The sequence below is a fragment of the Zeus faber genome (assembly GCF_960531495.2).
Source record: "Zeus faber genome assembly, chromosome: 8".
In the NCBI taxonomy this organism is placed as follows: Eukaryota; Metazoa; Chordata; class Actinopteri; order Zeiformes; family Zeidae; genus Zeus; species Zeus faber.
This window is the reverse complement of record NC_137195.1, coordinates 31,379,908-31,401,083: the sequence shown is the minus strand read 5'-3', so window position 1 is coordinate 31,401,083 and position 21,176 is coordinate 31,379,908. Positions and strand designations below refer to the sequence as shown.

The 21,176-nt window shown below is 41.6% G+C and overlaps 1 protein-coding gene across 3 annotated transcripts in view; it reads left to right on the top strand.

Annotated features, from left to right (window-relative positions):
* The first annotated feature begins 705 nt into the window (after nucleotides 1-705).
* The window catches only part of ncalda (neurocalcin delta a), a 52,987-nt gene continuing 32,516 nt past the window's right edge, over nucleotides 706-21,176 (top strand). For all 3 annotated transcript variants that reach the window (XM_080005438.1, XM_080005437.1, XM_080005436.1), the window contains exon 1: nucleotides 706-975. The gene's annotated coding sequence lies outside the window, so the exon portion shown is untranslated. The remainder of the gene's footprint in view (nucleotides 976-21,176) is intronic.

Sequence of the window (21,176 nt, the reverse complement as noted above, 5' to 3'; positions counted from 1 at the left end):
GAGACTACAAAAGGGCCAGTCTTTGTCTTTGTCTCTCTTGAGTAAAATGCCATGCAATGTTTTGGTCATTCCCTCATGATTTGTGTTCATTGAATTATTTCCACAAACAGTATATAGGGAGATTACAATTAACACACACATTCCCACACGTAAATCATTCATATAAACTTGCCTTTCTCAGTATTTCCGTGTACAAGAAGTAGCACACATTGTGTGTGTGTGTGTGTGTGTGTGTGTGTGTGTGTGTGTGTGTGTGTGTGTGTGTGTGTGTGTGTGTGTGTGTGTCAGATGACCTATTGAAAATCATTTCGGCACAATGTGGCCGTCTCCATGACAACGAAGGCTTCTCTCTCTCATTCTGTTTCTCTCTGACTTTCCTCCTCCCCCCTCTCTCCCTCTCTCTCTCTCTCTCTCTCTCTCTCTCTCTCTCTCTCTCTCTCTCTCTCTCTCTCTCTCTCTCTCTCTCTCTCTCTCTCTCTCTCTCTCTCTCTCTCTCTCTCTCTAGCTGTGTCTCCTCCCCTTTCATTTCCCCCACCACAACAGAGAGGTCATGTGACGGTGCTGACGTCAAGCAGGCGAGGCAGGCGGAGGAGCGAGTTAGTTTGTTACTCAGCAGCTGTGTGTGTGTGTGTGTGTGTGTGTGTGTGTGTGTGTGTGTGTGTGTGTGTGTGTGTGCGCTTCTAACAAAACGTAGCCAGTCTGGGAGTCGCTCAGAGTTGTCAGTCGCAACTAGCTGCTCCTCATACAATCTGTCTGCAAGCGCCTGTTGCTTCACCTCTCCCCCCTCGACCCACTTATGCCGGGTCTCTCTCTCGCTCTCTTGTTCTGTATATTGACCACTCTTCTTTTTGTCTCTCTGAGAAATCATCTGGTGCCTAGTGCTTTTTCCGTTGACGCTGCCACTGAGATCTAGTTTAACGCGCAAGTGTCGGGTAATGGGCTGTTGAAAGGCTACAAAGTTTCCACGAAAGTGAGGTAAGCTCTCTCTTGTTCTGGTGTGTGTGTGTGTGTGTGTGTGTGTGTGTGTGTGTGTTGTGAGGCTCTGTCTGTGTGCAGTCAGTCACCGGTTGCCCGCAGAGGGCTGGACCGATGTGTCTAATCTACCTGTGGTGTGGGGTTTGTTGTTAGAGGGTTTCCCCCTTTGCATTGCTTTCCATTGGCATTGTTATCAGAGTCGCACGCTTGTGCCAAAGCGATGTGGTGTTGGATGACAGCAGCCTACAAGTAAGGGCTTGGGGGGGTGGTTCCGTGCACACTTCACTGCAATGGTGAATTTAAATGATTTGGCCATAATTGTCTGCTTAATGTAATAAAAAGGAAATTGATAAAACTCTACAGAAATATAGCTCTACAGTCTACACTCTTTCTTTCTTATAAACATATCTCAGTCAGTCAGTGTTAAGAATGAGCTGGAAAGAGAGAGTGAGATATTACCACAGCTGGGGGTTGGGGATACAGCAAGCAGCTGCCACTGAGACCCCTCCCAAAGGGAGATGAGAGATGGATACAGGGGGTTTGCGGCTTTATGCGCTAGTCTTTTCAATATGCATGTGCGAGAGAAACAAGGAGAGTGGGAGGTTCATCTGGCGGGGGTGAAGCTGAAGGAGAGGCCTCCTGCTGCTCTGCATGCCTCACACTCAAGTATGAGGCCTGCTTGTAGCCCCAAGCAGTATGGAAAAGAGGAGCAGAGATAAGAAGGCCGCTTCAGATATAGTTTTTTTCTTTCTCTCCGCTCTCATATCTAAATTGTTTCTTCCTTTCTCTTGCTTTCCTGAAGTATATGTGGATATAGACTTCCCCTCTTCCTCTCATTTGTTATGCCCTAAGTTCAGCCTCCCCTCTTGTTCTCTAATGAGGCAAAAACGAGCCAAGAGTGTGTCCACAGGTCTCTGTCATTATAATTGCCCACATCTTCGACACAACGCAGTTGTAAATTCAACTGGATGAATCCCACAGAGTGCAATGCTTTGTAACACAAGTCAGCCCATTTTCACTCCAGATTGCTTTGCTTTTTAGTGACTTTTTCCACAGACAGGGTAATGTAGTGAGTGGCTGGCCAGCATGTCAGTGCTATTGCTACCATCCTTAACCTTTCCCAGATAATAGTTCTGTTGATTTTTCTGGTGTACTGAAGACGAAGAGTTTATATGTGCTGCAAAAGTAAAAATGTCACATCAATTTAGGTGTGTCACGATTCTCCAAATGCACGATTCGATTTGACTTTGGATTTTATGGTCAGGATTCACCAGCAGCTCACGCAGCTGATTCACTTGCGCGCACAAAGAGGATGTATGTGGACGTAGCACGCAAATAAAAATCCCGCAGTTCACCTAACTCCAAACCAAATTTCATGAAAGTTGGTTCGGAGCTGGGCGAGCCACAGTCGACTCTGTAGAGGGGCCCGCACCCCCCAGCGCACACTGCATTTGTTTACCGGCGGATCTTGACCGCCCCAATATGGCTACCATGAGGGACAATATTACACACAAAAATACAGAGAGAAACTCAAACCTGCTTGTGATTTCAAAGTTCGAAATCAAACGGTCATATCGATCGATTTTCGATTTCGAATCTGAATCGTGACACCTCTACATGAAATGCAAATACAATGCCACGATTTGGGAAATCAACCATTGCAGCAATCTTCATGAGCAAGCATTTGATAATTGTGCCTGCGTTTTGAGTGTTATTTTAAGTGTTATTTGAATCATTTTGAGTTAATCAAATCAAAATGTCGTCTGAGAATAAGGGCACAACATTCAAAAGAGACAGTATCTTCTTGTTGGGAAGTGAGTTGCTTAATAACAAAAAAACGTAGATTTCGGGAAAGGATAGAGTGGTTAATCAAGATTCAAGATTCAAGATTTTTATTTGTCACATACATATACATACTTTCATACATATATGCAGTGAAATGTAATGCAACGCACCCAGTGATAACACACTATGTCCTAGGAAATAAATAATAAACTAATAGACTGACTAACTGGCTCCTAAAACGTAATACAGTAAGTTGAATACTTATAGAATAAAATAAAAATATATAGAATAAAATACAATAAAAATAAAATGAAATAAAATGGAATAGATAGAGGGAATATGCTTATGCAGCAGATATGTCTTTTTTTTCTACTTAAAGCTCCTTTAAAAGTATTCCAAAAATGTCTACACACGTGTGTGTTCAGTGTTATTGTATGTGTGTGTATAGCTGCACCTCTGAATCCACAAGTATGTCTTTGACACCACAAATAGGCTGAGATCATTTCTGCTCTGAGATTGACACTCCTACCAATGCCCTTAACCAATGCATTGCCACTAGGACTGTAGGACTGGAGTTGGCCCCCACTGCCTTGCTGTGCCCACTGCTAGATTGTTAGGATGGGTTCAATCAATGCAGAGGACAAATTGACCCACAGGATTGATAAATTGCTTCTTCGCTAGCATGTAACAGCTTAACCAATAGGCAATAACAAGATATGCTCTCCTTGTACCTTGTAGATGTAAATAGCTTCCTGCTGTATCTGCTTGCATTTGTCACAGTGTTTGTTCTGGCATGAGTAGCCACACATATCTTCGTGTACTGTATATGCATCAGTGTGGATACCCACAGCCAGTCCATCTGGGGGGGGGGGGGACCTCGATGACGTCCAGGCAGGAGCAGAGCCTGCAGTGGCAGCCTGTAACAGCAGTCTCCTACAGTATGTGTGTAGGAGGTGATTAGCTCTGTTGCTGCTGCCATTGTCTTTTATCTGCCATTATAACAGACAGTACCCCTGCACATGCTGTAGATCAGCCTCGACTGGACATGAGGGCATGCAGGCTCGAATGTGTATTTGCATGTCACTCCTGTGCACGATTGATAGAGACAGTGTCTTCTGTGTGGTTTTCGGTGGATACAGACTAATTTCTATGTGTGCTGCTAAGTCTCTGTTGCTCAAGGTGGGTGGATATGTGGGTGGCACAAGTGTGTGTGCGTGCGTGTTTGAATGTCCCTGCAGTAAATAAGAATCCAGTGAGGTTTTACACCTTAAGATGCCAAATGACTCTGTGTTCTGTCAAATTAACCCGGCAGTGACAGATAAGCATTGTTGATAAGTTCAAGTTTCAAAACCGTCCAACTGCTGAGCATATTCTGTAACAGAAACCACAAGTTGACTTAACACTCAAATTAAGAAATAAAAACTGTGACATTAAAACATGCACCAACACACTGTGTGGACATATACAACTTGGAGTCTGGTTGTACTGTGTGAACCAGCTGCATGCACTCGTAACAGTCCTATAACACCCTGTGTTCTACTCAAAAGGCTCTCATGTAACCCTGGTGGAAACTAACTTGAAGGCAGTTTATGTAACAGCTGATATATGAATTTTTGAGAAGTGTGTGTGTGTGTGTGTGTGTGTGTGTGTGTGTGTGTGTGTGTGTGTGTGTGTGTGTGTGTGTGTGTGTGTGTGTGTGTGTGTGTGTGTGTGTGTGTGTGTGTGTGTGTGTGTGTGTGGAGAGGGGTTGGGAGCGGGGCACTCAGAGATGGAGATGTAGAGTGAGACTTTTAACAATTGGTAGTCCGGAATCTTGTATGTTTTTATCAGGTGTAATAATACTGCCTGCTTTTTGTTCTGGACTGTTTTTAGCATGGTATTTTAAGGGTCTCTCTCTCTCTCTCTCTCTGGGTTGGGTCTTTGCGGTGGAAGGCTTAGGGTATTTTAAACAGTGATAAAGTTGAATTTTTAGACGTCATTTACAGTTGGACTTAGTGTACATCTTCCATTTGAAGTGGAGTAGGTTTCAAACTTTGGGTCCATGCAGGGATGATAAACGAGGCTCTAGAACAAGTTATTCACAGGCGCCTACACACAAAGCAACCACTCAACTTTAGCGCTGTTTAAAACACCTGTGCCACACTGAGGTAACAGGAAATGAACTTGGTCAATTTATGTCAGTTATGGACAAAAGGTGCTTGAAGCTGTAAATTAGAGAAGGGTTTGATATTTTGCTGTTTTGCTCATGTGAATTTAGGTATTGTTACATTGTTACTGTTTTTTGGTTTTTGTAAAGTTTATCGGGTGTCCAAAGAACCAATGAGCCTTTTGCCCTAAACGTTTTTCCTGATAATCTAAGGTGTTTATCCGTTTTATGAAATAGTGCATAAACATTGTCGTTAAACATTGTCGTTCTAAAATAAGGAAAGATATTTTGCCTTTCAGAATGGACGATCTGTAAAAAGTTTATTATTCACATAAAAAATCCAGAGAATTTGTTTTTGTCTACCAAATATAGTAATAAGGGATGTTTTCTCAAAGTTGAATTATCACACAATTCTGGGGCAGTCAATTAATCTAAAAGAAGATTTAATTATGTCCATTAAAACACCAACCACACCCAAATTAAGAAGACATTTTTATACAATAATGTCCACGGGAATACATGGCCTTAAGCAAGAGGGATTCAGTGGTTGATAATTAGTAGTCGGCGATGATTTGCAGTGCAAAATTCTGACTGATTCTGACTGACTGAAGATGAGATTCAAATACGATGCAGTGAAAGGATGAAGACCAACCCTCTTGTGCAAACAAACTATGAATAAGAACGTGTGTGTGTGTGTGTGTGTGTGTGTGTGTGTGTGTGTGTGTGTGTGTGTGTAAATCTGAAATATATATATAATAAAAGAAAGAATATAAGCATAAAAATATATTGACAAATATATAATAGCAAGAGAATATATACATACATGTGTATGTATCATGTATGTACAGTATACAACAGAGTATGTACAGTGTTGAACATGGAATAATGATAATGTACACAACGAAGCGTATAATGAAATGACGAAGAAAACATTTAACTGGAGAGTGGACTGTCTTTAAAGATAACTGTTTTGTGTCTGAGCACATACAGATTATGTGTTAGACGGACATATGGACACCTTTTTACTGCAACAATTCAAGCCAAAGAAATCAAACATGCAGGGGGAAAAATAGTATAGGTATAAATTAGAGATCTAAAATTTGGAAATGAAAGCTCTTATTTTCAGGATAGGCACAATTGAGTAGTTTTAAAACAGCTGGTCAATCAGCCTCATTGTCATCCGCTAATAGGCTTTTACTTGTAAAGGCCAAAGGCCACTCACAAAGACCCTAAAGGACAGAGCTTTCGAAGGATCGCCTCCAGGCTGACTGGAGAGGCCCGTACAGTGTCAGACTCAGGAACACTCAAGCACATCAGTCTTTTTTTTTTTTTTTTATAAAACTTTGCCATAGGAGGAAAGCTACTTTGGTTTGGTTTGGTGCAGTGAGAAAACGCATCACTGCATGCGCAGTGACATCATCACGCTTTTATGTCGTGGGTGACATAAAAGCATGTGACATAAAGAAACAAGGTGGGTAAAATAAGAAATCTCTCTTCATAATTGCCTCCCAACATCCACCCTGCTGTGTGCTCTTTATTTATTGTATATTATTATCATCTGAGATATAAAGACAACCGTCTTTATAGTCGCCTCTGCTGTGCAATAATTCAGTCCAAATTACGGTAATAGTCTTTCCCAAGTAATTCCCTAAGAACCTTTACCAAATGAGTCTAAGTATTCAGTGTTTTCTGTGGAATTCATGTATTGATGTGGTGGGGGGAATCCAAATTAAGGAGGGGGTCTGTATACAGGTACTCCTCACTTAACGAATTACCTGTTTAACAACTGTTCGGACTTACGACAGTTTTCCGTCCAGTTTGTATTGTATTCTGCGTAGAATAACGCGGCGTGTTTGCTGCATGGGCGGCATCTCAGCGTCAAGCATCTCATCGCGCATCACCGTTCTCAGTCTCAGTCTCATTCCCGCAGTCTGTCAGTATTCACTACACTACACACTAGCAGAAACAGTGGTATCTGTGTTGGATGTGGCATCTATAGTAGCTTGTAGAAGGAATAATCGTCTTACAGATAAGATGCTAGATCATGAGGTCTGTTTATTTTCCACTACCAACCACACGTCAATCTTTAGTAACATTAATTTTGGGCTGGCGGTTGGCTCATAGAAACTTGTTACATATCTCAATTTAAGAAAAATGTTTTAAAATCAATTATGTTCTAGTGATTGACTCCCACCCTCTTCCAAATGTGTTTACTATTTATACTGTGTGAGGAACATATAAATGCTGTTTTCATTCCTGTCTGCAACACCACTGCATTATTCAGTGGCAAAGAATAATACCCAGTCACTGTGTGTGTGTGTGTGTGTGTGTGTGTGTGTGTGTGTGTGTGTGTGTGTGTGTGTGTGTGTGTGTGTGTGTGTGTGTGTGTGTGTGTGTGTGTGTGTGTGTGTGTGTGTGTGTGTGTGTGTGTGTAATGCATTTTTTGGTTATTTTATTAGTTCTCCAGTCATTTCATAATTTCTCTTTTCCAATTAATACAACTTCCCAGACTCTGATTGTCGGTTGTGGTTTACACAATATTTCATCACCCTGACAGTAGGCCAGCTAGGGAACTCTGCCATTGTTTAGTATACCATGTATTTCTGTTTGCAAACGAAAGAAGTCATCTGAGCAAGTTAGTTTTGCCAATGCTGACATGTATTTGAATAGTTTACTTTTTGGAAATGCTTGGAGCTAATGCCTGCATGCATGGTTTGATGTACATAAAAATACACCATTACACCTTATCCCCTTGCATGTGGAAGTTCAGCTAAAATGCCATTCATTCTACTGTAGACAACATAACAGGAAGTATGTGTACTTTCCCAAGTCATTGACACCGACAACTGTCCACTTAGCCTACCTTCTCACAAATTTGAGCTCAGCAGGCATCAGAGATGTTATGAAGATATTATTGTATCAAAACAACTGAGCACCTGTCACAGTGGAATTTGTAGTTGTAGAAAATAGTCACACGTGTGTATCAATACATTTGAAACTTGTAGAATTTTTTTCCTCCCCCACAAGCACAACACAACAGTTACACCTTCTCAAATTTGTCCTACTATCAAGTCAATAACTATAAATGTTTGAATCTGCCTCCTTGAATCTCAAATACAGTTTTTTCACTCACAAATGAAGTTCCGCACACTCTCACTTTTTCACCACAAATCTCAGTGAAATGTGTAACAAAAGTGATTTGTGCACCTGTAGAGCCAGGGGCAGGAATTGTTCAGAGATAAGAGAACCATTTTGGCAAATCATATGAGCTTGTTTGGGCGCCTGTTCCTTTGTTACCAAACGAGAAGAAAAAAAAAAAAAAAAAAATGAAAAATAAAAACTTCCCAACTCAGCAGAGAAGTTTGCACCTGATGTTTGAAGTACTGTATCTGTTGTAAATTCCCCGTCCCTTTCCTTATTGTGTTATTTTGGTCAGGCACTTTGGACAGCCCAGGTAGCGGTGTGGGGTCCTAAGTCGTTTCTCAATACCAAGTACGCGAAGTCCGGACTTGCGGACTTGGTAGTTCAGACTTGGCAAGTTCGACTCGGGAGTACAGACTCCCGGGGACCATTACCATTACCCACCGCTTGGTACGAAATGCATTCTAGGATACTTTGCTGTCCCAAGTCCACACAGGTCACCACTGATGCATCCTTGATAAAATGGGCGGAGCAAGTCCACATCCGGGCATTTGGACTGGACTTGGCTTGATGCGGACTTTGAATTGGAACAGTACTTGGGCTGCGACTGATGACGTTTCACAAGTCCACGAGAACACAAGTACAGACAAGAACGCAGATTGAGAAAGGCCTATAGTGTTGGTGCAACCCGGTATCACGCTTTGTCGTGCTCCTAGTCACGAAAATTAATCTATTGAATCGAGTGTCCGACTTTTTTCGTGCTACACAGAACAAAATGTAAACCAATGCATTTAATTTGGGGGATTTTCAGACTTTTCAGGCCTTTGTCACCGGGCCTTGAGAAAGCAGGCGGGCAGCGGTAGCAGCTCCGTGGAGCTGTTCCAACCCCCCCAGTTTTATTTTCTTTGTACATTATATTCATGAAAATGAATAAAAGAAAAAAGGGAATTCTTCATTTAAAGGCAGTAATGTATCCTGGAAATATTATTGCACTTTTTTAGAAAACCTTTTGGCGTAGAGAATTTTTAATTTAACGATTGAATATCGGTAAAAAATATCGGTGTTGTCAGCCAGTCAAACAGATATCGGTATCAGTCCTTAAAAAAGTGCGTGTGCGTGTGCGTGCGCGCGTGCGCGTGCGCGTGCGCGCGCGCGCACATCACTACATATGTATGTATGCGACAAATAAACTTCTTGAATCTATAGTTACTATATACAGTGTATATATAGAGCTCTCTATATAGAGAGGGAGATATTTGTCTAGTTTTGAAAAATGCTGTGCGAGACCTTGTCTTCATTATTTATGGTACCCTGAGATCATGTTATCTATGGGTAGCAGCAGGGAGTTATTATTGGGGTAATGAGTAACATCTCTGTCATTTCTTCTCATTATTTTCTCAGTAAGACATTTGAAGACTTAATTTCTCAAAGGTAGCCAAATAATCATACAAACACGCAATTCAGAATCAGAATGGTCTTTATTGCAAAATAAGTTTACACGAACAAGGAATTTGTCTTGGTGTTCGGTGCATATATAAAACATATATGTAAAACAATAAGTGAAATGAGTGAAATATATAAGCATATTTAAAATAAGGCTGTTTTTATTTTTAGTTGTTTTTTTTTATAAAACTGTACAGTTGTGCAGGACTGTGCAAATGTTCAGTATAAAGTGTAACTCCAGTTCATCTCAGATTTCGTCATCCAAATGTATGGTTTTAACTCATAGGTGTGTGTGTGTGTGTGTGTGTGTGTGTGTGTGTGTGTGTGTGTGTGTGTGTGTGTGTGTGTGTGTGTGTGTGTGTGTGTGTGTGTGTGTGTGTGTGTGTGTGTGTGTGTGTGTGTGTGTGTGTGTGTGTGAGAGAGAGATGATAGCTCTCTTCTGGAGGCCTGGATTCACAGAGGTTGATTACCCTCATCTCTGTCAACGCTCTGACAGAACCATGGCACTGTGACTAAATCACACTGTTTTACACATTCACACCAGCACACCCCAGATCAAGGTAGTGCCATCTCCACAACCCCAGGGGTGTGTGGAGATTTCTACACTTCTCGCAGTGTAGAAATGAGGGAGGTTGAGGGTATTGGAGCCGTGAGGAGGACCAAGCGTGAAGAATGTCAAGAGGGGCCGAGGGTGATGAAGGTCTACATTACAGATGAAAAGAATGAGGATAAATATGGTGAGGGTACCAATCTACACAGCATTGGCTATAAAGAGAAGTCAGAGAAAAAGCAGCCCAGAGAGGCTCCTGCAGAGCATAATGAGCTGTCATAAAGGTGCAACAACCACACCCTACTAATGTTGAGTAAGTCTGCGCGTGGTCGTGTAAGAGTTTCCGTTAGAACAAATTGGCGCCGGTCCACAAGCACTTGAAGATTTCAATTTCCCGAACAAATGGGAGAGATTCCGGTCAAATATTATGTGTTTGAGCTTAAAAACAATTGATATGCAGTCAATATAGAGAATGACATCATCAAGACATGATGATGTAGATGATTAATTTTTTATTTAATACTCAAAATAAAATAAGTCCCGTCAGTAAACACCATTTTAAAAATAAATAAATAAAAATTACGAATACTACTTGAAATCAAGTTATTCCATTAATGAACAATAAGTAACAAGTGCAGCCACTTTAATTAGCATTTCATTAAAATACTATTTCGATCAAATCAAAAACAAAATAAATATGGCAAGTAGGTCTAAATAAATAATAAAGTTTGTGTTGTTGTCCGTCTCATCTGGACGTCCCGTCGACATATTTTACACAATGAATATTTACCGTCTGCTTTGGGTCAGAACTTAAATATCCCAAAAAAACGCTAAATTATGGATGTGTGTCTTAACGATACGTCATCTTCGTGTTTCTCCTCAGTGTTCTAGACGTTACGGCTGGCTCCGTGTGTACCGTGTGTGTCTGTTTTTATAAGCGCAACCTATCAATGATGGAGGGGGCGGGGCTTAGTTCTATATCGACAAACGTGATTGGTCAGAGTTGAAGCTTTCAGATCAGCTTTAGACCGTCCAAACTGATTGGCCTCCCGTTGCAACTTGCTGAGCGCGAAAATGAACAGATCTGCAGGCTTTTTTTCTTAATCAAAATGATCCACCCAGCACTAATTCAAATTGTGCTTAGAAGGAATTATTTTCACCGGACATTATGACTGGAGAGATTTAAATATGTCAGACTTCAATAGATTTCCCTGTCAAAATCAGGCAATTACCAGATAAAGGAAACGCTGGCTTGTGTGTGTGCAAGATATTCCCAAGAAACAGAAAGACTGGGAGATGTTGGAACTAATGCCATGTATACATCAAGGGAGTTTTGCAAGGATTTTAAAGTTTCAAGATCCAGCAGTCATTTGATTTGAAATGGTCAAACTCTCGCAAGAATATCCGGTTGGTTTGATCTTATCTTACGATCTTGAGGCTTGGCTCCTATAGTGTGTGCTAGAATCCCAAGATGTGATTTTGCTGTATACTATAGTGTCTTTAGAGTAGATTAGATTAATATTTTATTAATCCCATGAAATTGCACTGTTGCAGCAGCACATTAGCCACACAACTAACACATTCATTCGAGATCTGACTTTTACACTTGTTTTTAATTAGTAAAGGACATCATGTATGAATACTGGAATGACTATTTTGTGATAAACATTGCAACAAACAACTTTGAGAAGTAATCAGATGGCACATTTGTAACTTTGCTTTCTCTTAACATGTGAATAGACCACCCAAAACTAATAATCTGCCAAGTTTTAGCAAGTCACAACAGACAACAGCTGGTCTATGCTTTTCACTGTGAGTCCACCAGTATCTCAGTAATAGAGGTTGTATGTAGATGCAGAGTGAAATTTCAGTCAAAAACCATCATGAACTCCACAGTCAAAAACTGCCCTTGTTGATAAACAGTAGCGACTAGGCGATATGACAGGAAAACCGCAGCTAAAATAGGAAGAGTCCTCCCCTCAACAGAACTTACTCCAACACAGAGCAGCTTTCCCAGAAACACTGCTTGTTAATATGCACATTTCATTTTGGGCGAGGTTGGGAGGGTGCGTCCTCTGAACTTTTACTTATCGTTCTCTTTCCTTTCCCTCGGGATGTAATTGTCATATGTATCACCAAGGGCAGAGGAAAGAAAATCAGGTGTGTTACGTATGCGGATAGACGATCTGAGTGAAACATTTTTTATGCAGAATTTACAGAGGCTAGGTCGTAGAATTTTATTGTCAGCACTATACGGCAGCCATTATAGAAAATGAAGAAAGTGAAGAAAATCTTCTAGAAAATGGTGTTTGAAAATATTTCCTAAGCAATGGCAGGTGCTTTGTATATATCATGAGGTAAGCATGGTCATATGAGGTATTAGTTCTGGGATATGGTCAGTACTGTGGGGGTAGGACTATACCTGGCCACAAACCAGGTTTTTGTTCAACAGGAAACACATTAGCAAATGTTCTGAAATTGATTTAAATGGTGTGGGAATTATTCATGCAGGCCACCTACCAGCTTGCATACTTTATTATAATAGCCTGGCATTGGCAGACATTTCACTGTAGCATTGATCATAACCTTTTCGAATTTTCCCTGCTGCTTCACACGTCATAATTCCTTGGGTTCATCCTGATCCCCAAACTTGTGACGCAACTTCCTTTTCTGTTTCGCTAGTTTCTGTGATGCCATTTCCTGTTTCAAAAATTTCTCTTTGAACACAGGAAGTCGAGTTAGCTTTTGAACTTGAACTTGAACTTGAACTTGAACTTGAACTATCTGCCAGTCAGTCAGTCAATGACTTATTTATCATCTGTTTCTTTGTCATACTACCTGTAAAAGTTAAATTGTTATAAACTTTTTCGTGAATGGACTAATCGTTACAGAGACAAATACTTTAGGTTAATAAAGTATTTAATCTTGTACAAGAGGAGCAGTTTCAGTGTAACAACACAACAGAGTGCCACAGAGGAAGTGCTCAATTCTCACTGGAGATCTGAGTGTTTTTACACAGTTTTCTAGGAGTGGTGAAGCTGACGAGTCGTTGAGATGTCGGTCAGCAGATGTCGCGACGCCTCTGCTTGGGTCCTGCTGATGAGACCGTTTTGCTGATGGGGCAATTTCGTTGAGCAAGATCATCTGTTGAAGTTCCCTTATCTGATGGTCGAGACATGTTGCCTTTCCCCTCTTCACATTATGGCACAGAAATTGACTAGTTAATGTCCTTTTTAAGACATGAACTCTATTTAGCCTTTATAAGAAAAGCAAAGTACACATATCTTGTACAAAAGTTCATGTGAAAAGTACAGCAAAACATAGACATATAAAATTCTTATAACACTACTTTTATCTTTCTCTCAAAACCTTCTTTGGATACACTTCTGGACTAGGTATTTAACTTTTATTGCCACATGTGTCTCTCTATTTCTATCCTTGTCTGTCTAGACTATTGTGGCTACTCTATTCAAACGTCATTCCGGGTTCAAACTCAACTTCTATGCTGTCATTTGTAAGATATCACAACAATTCTATCTGTTCTTTGAGTATATTGATCACTGCTTGTGGCCGGCGATTCATTTAGTATTTTTAATTCAAATTTTTGTGGAATTTCAATGAGGAAGGCAAATCATGAATACAATTCAACAGATTAGAGTCAACCTAAAAAGTGAAAGACTTGAGTTGGTTTCAAAAGTAAAGCTTTTTAACAGAACTCTCTGTCTTCCTGATTATTCTCAGGGTGTGAGCTTGATTATTTCCTGCTAGTTTCTGACAGTTTTTCCCACATGAATTAACAGTTTCAGAGAAATAAACCTAAGCACATTTCAATCAGGAATACACTGATTTCGACCCAGCTTTACAACTTGCCATTGACCGCTATTGCTGTAGGCTGGGTTAAAGAATCACTTAATAGCTACAACAACAGACCGACAGACAGAAAAATATGCCTCCTGAATTTCTCACCGGGGATTAATAAAGTATTATCTTATCTTATCTTTGTGTTCGAGTCCATTTTCCCCTTTCGGGCCCTTGGGGTAAGTCATCCATCCAATTAAGTGGGTCCAATGATCCTGTGCCAGGCATGCTGAGAATCCCCACAGGAGCCACACAGACAGGGAGCCAAACAAATTAGTCACGACCCCAGAGTGCAAGGCAGGGGTCATATCCTGTCGGACAAAGAGGGAGGAGAAGAACACAGACGCCACACAGGCATGCAAACAGTGCTGGTTCTCAAATCCATGCATCATATTTGTCTCAATTGGGGGGGCGGGGGGGGGGGGCTATGGTTTGAAATTATTGAAAGATGAAATAGTGATCACTGACGGATAAATCCTCCCCAATTGAAATGGATATGCTTAGTCTGCTCATCAGGTATGTTACCATGGTAACTTTATGAAGGCTAAACAGGGCATTTTAAAATATAAGGGCTCAAAGCACACACCCTCAGGCAGCCTGAAACTAGCTAGCTAAAAGCCAGAATATACCTTTAAAAAAAATAAAATAAAAAAAAGGTCCTCAAATGGTCATTTTACACCTTTTCAATAAATATGTTAAACTTTTGGAGTAAACTCTCACAAGAAAATACATTTGGTTTTAAAATGAAAGAAATATGGAATCATTGAATCAGGCCCCACCTCCATGGTGTGGGCCGCTGTGTTACAAGGCCTGGATCCATTATAGCTCAATGTTTTGCCAGACACTTTTGTGTAACACCCTGAACTGGTACAAATACAGACGACTTCCTTGTTGTTTACGCAGACTGGATAGTTTCTGTAGTGACTCTTGACTTTGAAATCCTTTCTTTCTTTTTTTTCTGTAGTCGGCTGTGAAGACTGTATCAACGGAAATATTGTCACCTGTTTTCTCACCTGTTGTCTTGTCTATCCTATTGTATGCATCTGTTGCAGCCCAATGGAAGCGCCATAGATGCACACAGACATTGTCCCTTCGGGAACTCTTTTCAAGCTAGTTCTCATTCTATTTGTTTGACGACCCACCCTCTGCCCCCGTCTCGCTCTTCTCCCTCTCTCCCCTCCTGTTTTTCCGGACACTGCGGTGGAAGTCGGAACAAACTTTTAAATTACACCTTGTAGATCTAATATGAGTGAAGATTCAGCAACTGGATTGCTTATTTCTCGCCTAAAATTTGTTCAGAAACTGATTTTACTGGACTGATGAGGTCAATCAGTCAAAGTTCACAAAGAAATGCAACTGAATCCGGAGTAAAGCTCAAAGCCCATTGGCTCACAGAACTAGAGGAAGGGTGGCGCCACCCAGTGAAGTGTGTGTGTGTGTGTGTGTGTGTGTGTGTGTGTGTGTGTGTGTGTGTGTGTGTGTGTGTGTGTGTGTGTGTGTGTGTGTGTGTGTGTGTGTGTGTGTGTGTGTGTGTGTGTGTGTGTGTGTGGTACAGCGAGCAAGCCGAGCGCAGCTGGTACCGGATAATAAATGGCGTAAATCTGGCGTCATTTTTGTGTTACAATTTTTTTTTTTTTTTTTTTTGGCCTGGCGGCCTGATACATACATATAAAAATCCCTTTCGTCCTGGAGACGTCGTGGGGAAGATCGCTTTGTCCCAAACACACTAACGGGACACCGTTCGTCTAGATAGTCGAAAGGTTTCTAGAAAAAACATGCAGATTTGTTTGTATGAGTGGAATAAAAAGGGTGATAATGGCTCATACTCTTGGGGTCTGTGGCCTCCTCTATGCAGAGCATTCCAGGGTTCTCTAGGTTGTTCCACTCCAGTAAACTTTTCTTGTCCCAAAATGTATGGATGGGTTTGTGCACACTCACTCTGGTAGATGTTCTTTGCATGAGAAAGAGGCAGTGAGTAAGAGCACAGCAAGTTAGAAAGAATCCTGAACCGCAGCTTGAACAGACCAGAACACAATAGGAATGTACAAGGCTTTGCTGACAGAGGGCTCTGGGAATCCAGCTAAGACCGCATTATGTTACCCTCTTAGCTGGGTTACTACCACAGGACACATGGAGTTAAGACGCAGACAGATGTGAAGCCCTTGTGCACAGCTGTAGCAACCACAAAACCTCCTTTTTTATTTTGTTTCTATCTCACTGGATTGCAGCAGTGTTCCTCTATTTCGAAATGGAACAATTCCACAGTGTTTTTAGAGGAAACATGCTCGCTAAAAGACTGGCAAGTGAGGGGAGGGGACTCTTAGGAATTTCAGGGTTATATTTTTAGGAACAAAGTTCCTTAAAAAAAAAAAAAGAAAAGGCCAAAGAGAAGGTTTATGGATGTGGTGAGGGAGGACATGCAGGCGGTTGGTGTAAAGGGTGAAGGAACAAAGTTGCATTACGTAGATGACCATTCCTATTTCTGAATGTGATTGTACTTAAAATGGGAACTGGACCTATAACCGGTGAGCAGGCTATTGCTGAGCCTTTTTTTGTTAATTGAATTGGTTGAAGAAGGTAGCTTCCCTCTCTTGAATCATCTGCTGCAACTGGATCTTAAGCCTTCTCAACTCCCCTCTACCCTCAGGACTAGCTGTTTCTGTGGGCGTAATTCCTTGTTATGGCGACAACTGGGGCTGCAGGGGAATAATATGGAAGGGTTAGAGTGATTAGATAGCGTTGTTACCTCCGCTAAAGCGATTTTATTTGCTTGTTCGTGAGTGTAAGTAAAATAACTTGCATCGATTTTCATCAAATATGGGTTTTCATGTCACAAGGAGGAATTTATATCATTATTATTTATGTAATGTATTATTTATCATTTATTTATATCATTATTATACAATGGATTTTCTCATGTTTTGCATACAGTATTGTTTTACAGTATTATGGTAGCATAACATAGTTTTCTTTCGACTACATGATTGTAGAGTCTGGAGCTTCACTATGCAGGTTAGGCTGAGCCTAGGATCAGATTGGAATTGACACGGACCTTCAACATGACAATGAAATCAAGTTTCCAATTATTTTTATATTGTGAGTTCTTGATTATTACAATTCAATGTCCCAGTTTCTTGATACAGTATGTATCAGGGAATGGTGCTGCCTCTGTGGAGGCCTAAACTCTGCTAGGTACCTCCTAGTTAGGGTATGTTATAATTTTTTTGTTTCACAAATTTTACACAGATTTGCTAAGTAGTCCATGACCTTGTTGCCCTTATTTTTTTAACTTTAAAATAAAATTCAAGCAGCGATTCCATCAGGCAGCGCACATAAATCTGACAGATAAAGACCCAGTCACATAGTGGGACTCATTGCAATTAGCATTTTTCAATTTCAGGGTGTATAATTTCAACGCATCTTGGATGTCCCAGCAAAGGGAATTCATTAACTGTTTCACACCTTCACCTAACAGCAGGTCTTGCTATTCATCTCACACGCCAGCAATCACACAACCGTCTATACATTCTCACATGTACACACAACAGCATTGGTGCTTGCATAAATGTGCTCACAAAAGGTGCACATGTAGGTGCTCTGTGCTAAATGTCTTATCAGCGGCAACTAGGGAGTCTTTGTAGAGGGTTTCTATGGTAACTACAGTTGAAATGAGTAGGGGCCAGAGTAGGGAGTGGAGGGCTAGTGAAAGGAGATTTTCTGTGTTTTGTTTATTCATTTATTTGTTTCAATCAAGAGGTGTGTGTGTGTGTGTGTGTGTGTGTGTGTGTGTGTGTGTGTGTGTGTGTGTGTGTGTGTGTGTGTGTGTGTGTGTGTGTGTGTGTGTGTGTGTGTGTGTGTGTGATCCTTAACAGCAATCTAAAACGAAAAACTACAAATAGTATTTCGAAGTTAATAGTAGTTCGGAATTCTCTGTTTTTACTTCTTTTCTACTTCCTTATGATGTCTTTCGATAAATGTGATGTTCATGTTAATCCAACCATCAATGACTATGAACTGCGTACATGGTGACATGGGAATAAGTGTACCACAATGTTGTTATTCAAAAATTTGTTTCTCTTAATTCTACCGTAGACGTCATCCACTTTGTACTTGAATCACACATCCTAGATTCCAGGCTATATAATAAAAGTAACCTTCATACCCGACATGCCACTCAAGTGCTTTACATTAAAAGAAGTCTAATGCTAAAAGACTAATGCTGTAAATTAAATGTTAAAAATTCACTCATATTTAAATTATTGGGAATAGTATCCATCAATGGCACCACCAGATGCCCTGTCTATATTTGTATATTTGCAGTACTTCCACATTTTTATATTCCAGTTCAAACATATGAACTGTGTTTGATTATTAAGTTATTTGTCCAATTGGCGGTCTGACATTTTGAATATAATCAAAGCAAAAAATACAATATTAAGGACTTCTTTAGGGAAGTTGTCATGGCTTAGATTATGTCTAAGTGCCTTGAGAGCTAAATTATTTCTGATTCACCCTGATTCACTGAACCCGTGGAGCACTCATCAGAATCTCTTATACCATTTCAAGATTCAAGAGGTTTATTCGTCACATACATAATCATACTTTCATACATATATGCAGTGAAATGTTAATGCAATGCACCCGGTGATTACACACAATATGTCTTTGACTGAACACAGAAGCTGCCTAAGAAAATTTCTTTCTACTAGATCAACTAACTGATTCCTAAAACGTAATACAGTACATCTTATACTTATAGAATAAAATAAAAATATATAGAATAGAATAGATAAAGGGAATAGGCTTACGTTTATGGGATAGACTTATGTGTATGGGATAGGCAATTATGTAAATACAGATATTTGCATTAAAGTGGCATGTGAATAAAGTGAGGCAGTGTTTGTGGGATAATACACCACAATATACAACAGTACGGTGCAGCAATATGCTAACAGTGAACAACCCAAAACAGTGACACAGTGTGCAGTACAGGATGCTACATACAGTACAGAAGGTAGTAGAGCCTATGTGTGTGGCTCAGTGAGGACCCCTGGTGAGGTCAGCGTTGACAGTTAAGGCTTGCGGGAAAAAACTCTGTCTCAGTCTCTCTGTTCTCGCTGTGTGACTGCGGAGGCGTTTGCCTGACCGCAGCAGCTGGAACAGTCCGTTGGGGTGATGAGAATCCTTCATGATCCTGTGGGCTCTGCTACTACACCTCCTGGTGTATAACTCCTGCAGGGAGGGGAGGGTAGTTCCAGTTGTACGTTCAGCTTAACGCACCACCCTCTGCAGGGCCCGCCTGTCCTGAGCAGTACAGTTCCCAAACCAGGCAGTGATGTTGCCTGTCAGGATGCTCTCCACTGCTCCACAGTAGAATGACTTGAGGATCCTCACAAGACCCAGAATTTCCTCAGCTGCCTGAGGTGGTAAAGACGCTGCCTCGCCTCTCTCACCAGAGTGTCTGTTTGTAAAGTCCATGTTAAATCCTCTGTGATGTGGACTCCCAGGTACTTGAAGCTGCTCACCCTGTCAACAGAAGTCCCATTAATCACCAAGGGCGCGTGCTTCCTGCGCGGTTGTAATCCTCGCCTAAAGTCCACAATCAGCTCCTTAGTTTTGCTGACGTTCAGGTGGAGGCTGTTGTCCTGGCACCAGAGTGACAGGTCAGCCACCTCCTCGTGGTAGGCATTCTCATCGCAATCGGTGATCAGGCCCACGACAATGGTGTCGTCAGCAAACTTTATGATGGTGTTGGAGCTGGACCTGGCCCCACAGTCGTGTGTACAGGGAGTACAGTAGGAGGCTGAGGACGCAGCCCCGGGGGGATCCTGTGTTCAGAGTGAGGGAGCTGGACATGTGCTTCCCCACCCTAACCACCTGGGGCCGGGCTGTGAGGAAGTCCAGGATCCAGGCACACAGCGGAGTACTCAGTCCAAGCTCCTTCAGCTTGACAGCCAGTCCGGTGGGGACTATGGTATTGAAAGCTGAACTGTAATCGATGAACAGCATTATCATATAGGCCCCCTTCCGGCCATCCAGGTGTGTGAGCGTGGTGTGCAGCACCTGGGAGACCGCGTCATCCATGGATCTGTTCTGCTGGTACGCAAACTGCAACGGGTCCAAGGTGCGGGGGAGGGAGGCGCAGATTTAATCCTTAATCAGCCTCTCGAAACACTTCACGACCACCGAGGTGAGGGCCAGGCAGGCAGGAGGGGCGATCTTCAGGACAGGAACGACGGTGGACCTCTTGAAGCAGCACAGGACCACTGATTCAGCCAGGGAGATGTTGAATATTGTAGTGAACACCGGAGCTAGCTGGGTATCACAGGTCTTCAGTACTCGCCAAGATATGCCATCTGGGCCCGCAGCTTTCCTGGTGTTCACCCGCATCAGAGCGTTCCTGACGTCATGCTCGGACACTGAGAGTAAGTGCTCATCCCCAGCGGTGTAACTCCAATTAGCTGGCGAGCTAGAGCTGCTGTTGCCAGACTCAAACTGCGCATAAAAGGAGTTCAGTTCGTTGGCTAGGGAGGCGTCCACACTCGTGGCTGGGGAGGAGCTGCTCTTGTAGTTTGTTATATTCCGCAGCCCCTCCCACAAGCGTCTGGTGTCCCACTGCTCCATCTATAGCTCCACAGTCTCTCTGTATGTCCGTTTAGTGTCCTTCACAGCCCTCCTCAGATTGTAAGACGCCACTTTGTAATTGTCCATATTACCGGATACAAGACCGTCATTGTAAGCGGCCGTGTAAGCATTCAGAGCGCAGCGGATGGATTTATCAACCCACGGTTTCTGGTTTGGAAATCTCCGAACTTTCACCGTGGGAACGATGCTGTCTGCTAACGTAGCCAAGAAGCTCACCGCTACGTCCGCAAACTCGCTGACATCACTTATGTCAAGATGAATTAACGCGGAAGTCATATTTACGCATGATCGCGGATAAGTAAGAAAAATCAACAACTCATCAGAAACATCAAAAACTCCAGACTATTTAAATAAGGTCATAAACTTTAGGCTTTACCCTGATACAGTTAAGTATTGCTGCAACATTATTTCAATACAGCAGCCCACGATCAATATGTGATCCAGTTCAACATACTGGCAACACATTTTTATCATGTCCCATACAACATACAAACAAAATTGGTGTGGTGAGTGTGCAATATTATTTCTGTGGAATGGCACAGTAACCTTTTAAAATCTGGAAAAAATTAAATCTGTGCAGAATTGTTTATTTCTTGGATTTACAGTACTCAATGCTTAAGATGTGATCCATAT